This window comes from Triticum dicoccoides, chromosome 5B (assembly GCF_002162155.2).
Source record: "Triticum dicoccoides isolate Atlit2015 ecotype Zavitan chromosome 5B, WEW_v2.0, whole genome shotgun sequence".
NCBI lineage: Eukaryota > Viridiplantae > Streptophyta > Magnoliopsida > Poales > Poaceae > Triticum > Triticum dicoccoides.
This window is the reverse complement of record NC_041389.1, coordinates 563,975,036-563,981,126: the sequence shown is the minus strand read 5'-3', so window position 1 is coordinate 563,981,126 and position 6,091 is coordinate 563,975,036. Positions and strand designations below refer to the sequence as shown.

At 50.4% G+C, this 6,091-nt stretch overlaps 1 protein-coding gene across 2 annotated transcripts in view; it reads right to left on the bottom strand.

Moving 5' to 3' along the window:
• The window catches only part of LOC119311636, a 7,024-nt gene extending 4,074 nt beyond the window's left edge, over positions 1 to 2,950 (bottom strand). For both annotated transcript variants that reach the window (XM_037587296.1, XM_037587297.1), the window contains exon 1: positions 2,304 to 2,950. The gene's annotated coding sequence lies outside the window, so the exon portion shown is untranslated. The remainder of the gene's footprint in view (positions 1 to 2,303) is intronic.
• Positions 2,951 to 6,091: the final 3,141 nt, after the last annotated feature.

Below are 6,091 nucleotides of genomic sequence, written 5' to 3'. Positions count from 1 at the left end.
CTTGAGAAGTTTCTTGTTGAGATGCTTGAGGAGATGCTTGTTGAGATGCTTGAGGAGTTGCTTGTCGAGATGCTAGTTCAGATGCTTGAGGAGATGCTTGTTGAGTTGCTTGTCGAGATGCTTGTTGAGATGCTGGAGGAGTTGCTTGTTAAGATGCTTGTGATTATTTGTGTGGAGTATGTGTGTAACTCCTTGTTTGTGTGCAGTATATGTAAACCCCTTGTGAAATTACTCCATATGTTTGCAAAAGGCTTCTATGGACTGGATTTTACTCCATATATATGATCATTTTTGTTTGAAAAGTTTAATTTAATTTTGTGAGGAGTGCATCATTTGTGTGATCATTTTTGTTTAATTAAGAGAGAAGAGGAGAGGGCACTGGAAGAGAGAGAAAGCAAGAAGAGAGGGCAACACACACACACACACACACACAGAGAGAGAGAGAGAGAGAGAGAACTGGAAGATAATCAAGCACTCCAAGAAGAAAGAAAGAAGAGAAAAGAAGAGAGAAATAGGAGTACTCCATTAGTGAAAGTTTCATTTGGTTTCATTTGATTTAGGTCTCATATTGTTGCACTATTGTAAGAGGGCAAAAGAGAAAGAGAAGACAAATGAAAGAGACGAGAGGAGAGGAGAAGAGTAGTTCAGTTTAGTTTTAATTAAATGAAAAGGTTTAATTAACCAAGAACTACTCCTACTCCTACTCATACTCCAAGAACTACTCCTACTCCTACTCCAAGAGCTACTCCTACTCCTAATTTTAAATAAAACTAAACAGCAAGTCCATAGAATAGATTTTACTGAAACTACTCTTGAGTTTGAGTAGCTTGTATGGCATGTCATGATTTTACAGAAACTACTCATATCATGATTTTACTGTCATTAATATGCAAGCAACAATTAAGTTCACAATATTATGCAAGTTAACAAGCTTCAGTAGCCCAAGTTTCAGTAGACAAATTAACACAAGCTACAGACGACAACTTTTAAAAGAAGCTACAGCTGCTTCATGAGAATAAGCAAAGTTTCAGTACATTTGATCCATCTGGCCAAATCGAGAAGAAAACAAATAAGGGAAGTTTAACTAATAACTGCAGTTTACCCAGCCCCATGGTGAGAGGAAAACAAGCTGCAGTTACCACACACCCAAATTCAACCAATCTACTCCGGCCGGCCGGTTATCAAGTTCAAAGGTCTTGTTCAAAGGGAAGAAGAAGAAGAATATGTTCCATCAAAGAGGAGACGGGGTCAACCTTGATGCAAAAAGATTTTAAGTTAGTTAAAGGAAAAGGTTTCATTTTATTTTACTCCTACACTTTACTGAAAAAGAAGAGAGTAAGAGAGGACAAATGGTTCAGATAATTTTACGTTAATTGAAAGAAATGGTTTTAGTTTATCTTAATTTTACTGGAAGTTTTAAGTTAATTAAAAGAAAAGGTTTCAGATTATCTTAATTAATGGCTGCAGTTCTTTCGGTTAGCAGGGTCTGCTGCAGTTCTTTCGGTTAGCAGGGTCATTGATGGCTGCAACCACCCAATATACAGGTGAAAACGTTGTTGTGAGGATATGAGTGAAAGGATAAACAAGTTGTTGCAAGAGAGATAATTCTAAGAAGTCAGAAAACTACTCCTTCTAGATCAAACAAGTTGTTACAGGAGTACTCCAACTGTAGATCAAACAAGCAGTAGCAGCAGCTACTGCACCAAAATTAACACAAGATACTGACAGCAGCAGCCCAAGATTAACACAAACTACTGACAGTACCTCTATTAATCTCCTTCCCAACTGTAGATCAAACAAGCTACTCCAAAATTTGTGTTGGTCACTGCATTTCTCATCAGTGCAAATCTGCACACTACTGCATACTCATATCCTCACAACAATTCGTAACAGAGGGCCTAAAACACAGATGTTACTAAAAACTGAAAAGCCTACTGCATCAAAGCTACTCCAAATCAGTGCAAATCCACACTGGAGTAATAAAGTTTACTGCAAATCTGCACACTGGAGTAATTCAGATTTACTGCAACTTCTCTAAATCACTACAAATCAGTGACTTGTGAGCATGAAGATTATTCCTCGCCCAGCTCAACTTGAAGAATCAAGATTATTCCTCCCCCAGCTAAAAAAAATGCAAGACTATTGCAATTTGCGACGACTCAGCTCACCCTTGTCTACGGGTCAACGATCCTATTCCGCAAAGAACTTGCAGACATGTCTATGGATCGAGGAAATTTCAGCAGCGCCAGGCCAGGGGAGATGGACAGACAGACAAAGGAGCAAAGCTGTAGTGGAGAAGGGACCTTTTCTTGCATGGTTAGGAGGGGCATCCCAGCGCCGTCGTGGATGGTGCGGCAGCTCCGGATGCTGAAGATGGCGCCCTTGACCTTGAGCACGACGGCGCCGTTGGCATCGGTGATGGCGAAGTCGCCGTCGGAGAGGCTGAGCGCCTTCTTGGTCACCGTCAGCGGCACCACGTAGGGCGCGCAGAACTGGTGCCCCACCACCGGCAGCGGCGCCGGTGGGGCTCCACATCAAGCGTCGTTGTGTCGCCGGAGTACTTGAGATGTGGCTCCAGATCCTCCCGCTCGGGCTCCAGATCCTCCCGCCGTCGTCTTCACGCCCGCGCCGGTGCCGCTTGGGCTCCGCTTCAGCGACTCCTCACGCCTATCCACAAGCAGATCGAGGACCAGCGCATGTGGATCCAGCTCCTCCTCGCCCAGCAGTCGTCACCGACAAATAAAAATGGCAGCTTTGTGTGGTGGGGAGCGGTGAGCGGCGATGCGGAGCAAGATGCCGGCGAGAGGGAGAGAGAGGGAGCATCAACGGGGAGAGAGCGGCGTCGCGCGCGAGAGAGAGAGGCGCCTGGTGGCCGGCGTCGCGCGCGAGAGAGAGGCGAGCGGGGGCGTCGCGCGCGAGGGAGAGAGAGCGGGGGTGAGTGGGGAGAGAGTGGTCGGTGGCGTCGGGCGAGGAAGAGGGGAACGTGTCGGTCGGAGGGGTAGAATGGGAAACTCAGGGAAAATCGTAGCCTACGAAAATTTGTTCGTCGAATCGTTTAACGACATACAATTCGGAACAGAGGGAGTATTAGATATATTCGCGGTTACATAGCAAATTTATATATAAAAAAAGCCTAACTACAACAACTTAAGGGGCGAAGAAGTCGTTGAACGCGGAGTAGTCGCCGTCGTCGCCGCCATCCTCGCCGCCGTCGTCGTCGTCGGCCTTCTCCTCCTTGACGAGGCCGCCACGGCTGGACCCCTGACCGGCTTCGCCAAGGCGGACCGGTGACGGTGGCGGCGCGTCATCGTCGTTGTTGTCGTCCAGGACGACGACGCCTCCTTCGTCACGGCCCCGGCGGCGCTGCTCGAAGCACTGCAGGGCGGCGCGCTGGCGCTCCCTCTCCATCTTGAGGTAGTCCTGGCGCGCCCATTTCAGGGCCGCCTCATCGTCGAGCTCCACGCCGTGCTTCGTCTTCATGGCGGGAAGCCCAGGCTCCGTTTTTACGGAAGCGAGCCCCGGCTCCATCTTTGGCTTGACGAAGTGCGGAGGAGCCGACGAGGAGGCGCGCCTACCGTCCTCGTTTATGACGATGCCGACGCTGCGAGTGCGCCGGCCGAGCGGCGTCTCCGCTGCGGCTGGGCCTTGATGCCGAGCAACGCTGGAGAGCCGGAGGAGTGGGAAGAAGAGCGCGAGGAGGAGTGCGAGGAGGAAGACGAGGAGGAGCCGAACCTCCTGGGCATCAACTGCCCCGTGCACCGGCCGGGGGAGGCCGCCGTGGGAGGGTATGTCAGCGGCGGTTCGTTGCCGCCCTCGAGGTACGCCAACACGCCATCGAGCATGCTGCCGGGGGCGCCCCACCACACGCGGCGGCCCTCGCTGTTCTTCACGCCGCCCCCCACTGGCGCCCCGTTGGTGGTTGCCAGCCTCCGCTCCTGGTGGCGCTCAAAGTACGCCGCCCACGACGCGTGGTTGTCGGCGGCGTACTGAGGGAGGGCGAGCTGCTCATCGGTGAGGGAGGCGCGCACGCGGTCGATCTCGGCGGCGAAGTAGGCGGGGCGCACCTCGACATCGGGCAACGTGGCAATAGGCACTTCCCCGTTGCTGAGCCTCCACCCCGTCGGCCCGGCACGCATGGCCGGCGGCGCTGGGATGTTGGCCTCGAACAGGAGCCACGACTCCCATTCGTGGAGCGAGCGGCGGCCGAAACCGTTGACCGTCGCCGCGTCACCGGGAAAACGCTCGGCCATAGGGTGCCGGAGTGAGGGAGAGGGTGGGAAGAAGTGGCGGCTGCGGCGCAAGGGAGAGGGAGAGCTTGGCAGCTAGGGCTGGTGTGGCCAGAGGCGAGGAAGGCTATCGGCTTATATAGCCGCGCCCGTGTGTACGCGTGGCGGGAGGGGAGGCGTCGCCGCGCCGCCCCATGACGCGTCGCCCGTAAGGAACCAATGGCAAGGCTGACCGGCGGCGGTAGCGCGGCAGCCTTGGCATTGATTCCCGCGGGAACCGAGGCGATGAGGGCGACGAAGCGGTCGCCTCGCTGACTCGGCAGGCCCGCGCCTTTTTTCGCGCCAAAACACTCGCCCCGGCGTCCCCGGGCACCCCCCAGCGCGCCGGGTTCGGCCTGGTTCCGCCGGCGCTGATTTCGGCCCAAGCCGGCGAAAAAGGGCTCCTGGGGGCGTGACTGGGCCGGTTTTTCGGCGGCGGCACCAAAAAATCGTCTGGGGAGGCCGTTCCGGTGGTGCGACTGAAGATGCTCTAAGGGATGATGCAGCATGACGACAACAAGTATTTCCCTCAGTTATGAAACCAAGATTGTCGAACCAGTAGGAGAACCAAGCAACAGTATGTAAACGGTACTTGCACACAAAAAACAGATCCTCGCAACCCAATGCGTAAGAGGGGTTGTCAATCCCTCTTCGGTAAAAAGATAGATTAAATTGTATGTGTTTGGATAAACAGATCTAAATAAAACACGAAATAAAATGAGTAAAGAAAAAGTGCACCAAGGTATTTTTGGGTTTTTGAGATAATAGATCTGAAAACAAAATGATAAAAGATAGATCAGAAACCAATATGATAAAAGATAGACCCAGGGGCCGTAGATTTTACTAGTGGCTTCTCTCAAGAAAATAGCATACGATGGGTAAACAAATTAATGTTGGGCAATTGATAGAAGACCAAATAATTATGACGATATCCAAGGCAATGATCGTGTATATAGGCATCACGTCCAACATTAGTAGACCAAAACGATTCTACATCTACTACTATTACTCCACTCATCGACCGCTATCCAGCATGCATCTAGTGTATTAAATTTATGGACAAACGGAGTAATGCAATAAGAACGATGACATGATGTAGACAAGATCTATTCATGTAGGAATAGACCTGATCTTTTTATCCTTAATAGCAATGATACTTGCCTGCCTTGCTACCCCTTCTGTCACTGGGTGTAGACACCACAAGATTGAACTCATCAAAAAGCACCTCTTCCCATTGGAGTATCTACCAAAGATATGTAGAAGAAATTCGAGGCTATAACAATCATGTATATAAGAGATCAAAGAAACTTAAATAATATTCAGGGATAGATCTGATCATAAACTCGAATTCATCGGATCCCAATAAACACACCGCAAAAAGTCACTACATCAAATAGATCTCCAAAATCATCGATGAGAACATTGTCTTGAGAATCAAAAGAGAGAAGAAGCCATCTAGCTACTGCCTACGGACCCGTAGGTCTATGGTAAACTACTCACGCATCATCGGAGGAGCACCAATGAGGATGATGAACCCCTTCATGATCATTTTCCTCTTCGGCAAGGTGCCGGAATAGGGCTCTAGATTGGATCTCGTGGCTCTGGAACTTGCGGTGGCTAGAATTGTGTTTCGTCGACTCCCCTAGGGTTTTTGGAATATTTGAGTATTTATTGAGCTGAGAGGCGATGGAGGAGACTCCCGTGGGCCCCACAACCCATCAAGGCGCACCAAGGGTCTCTGGCGCGCCCTGGTCTTTTTTAGGCCCCACAGGCCTCCCCTAGTGCACTTCCTTGGCTCCCAAGTTATCTTCTGGTCCAAAAAAATT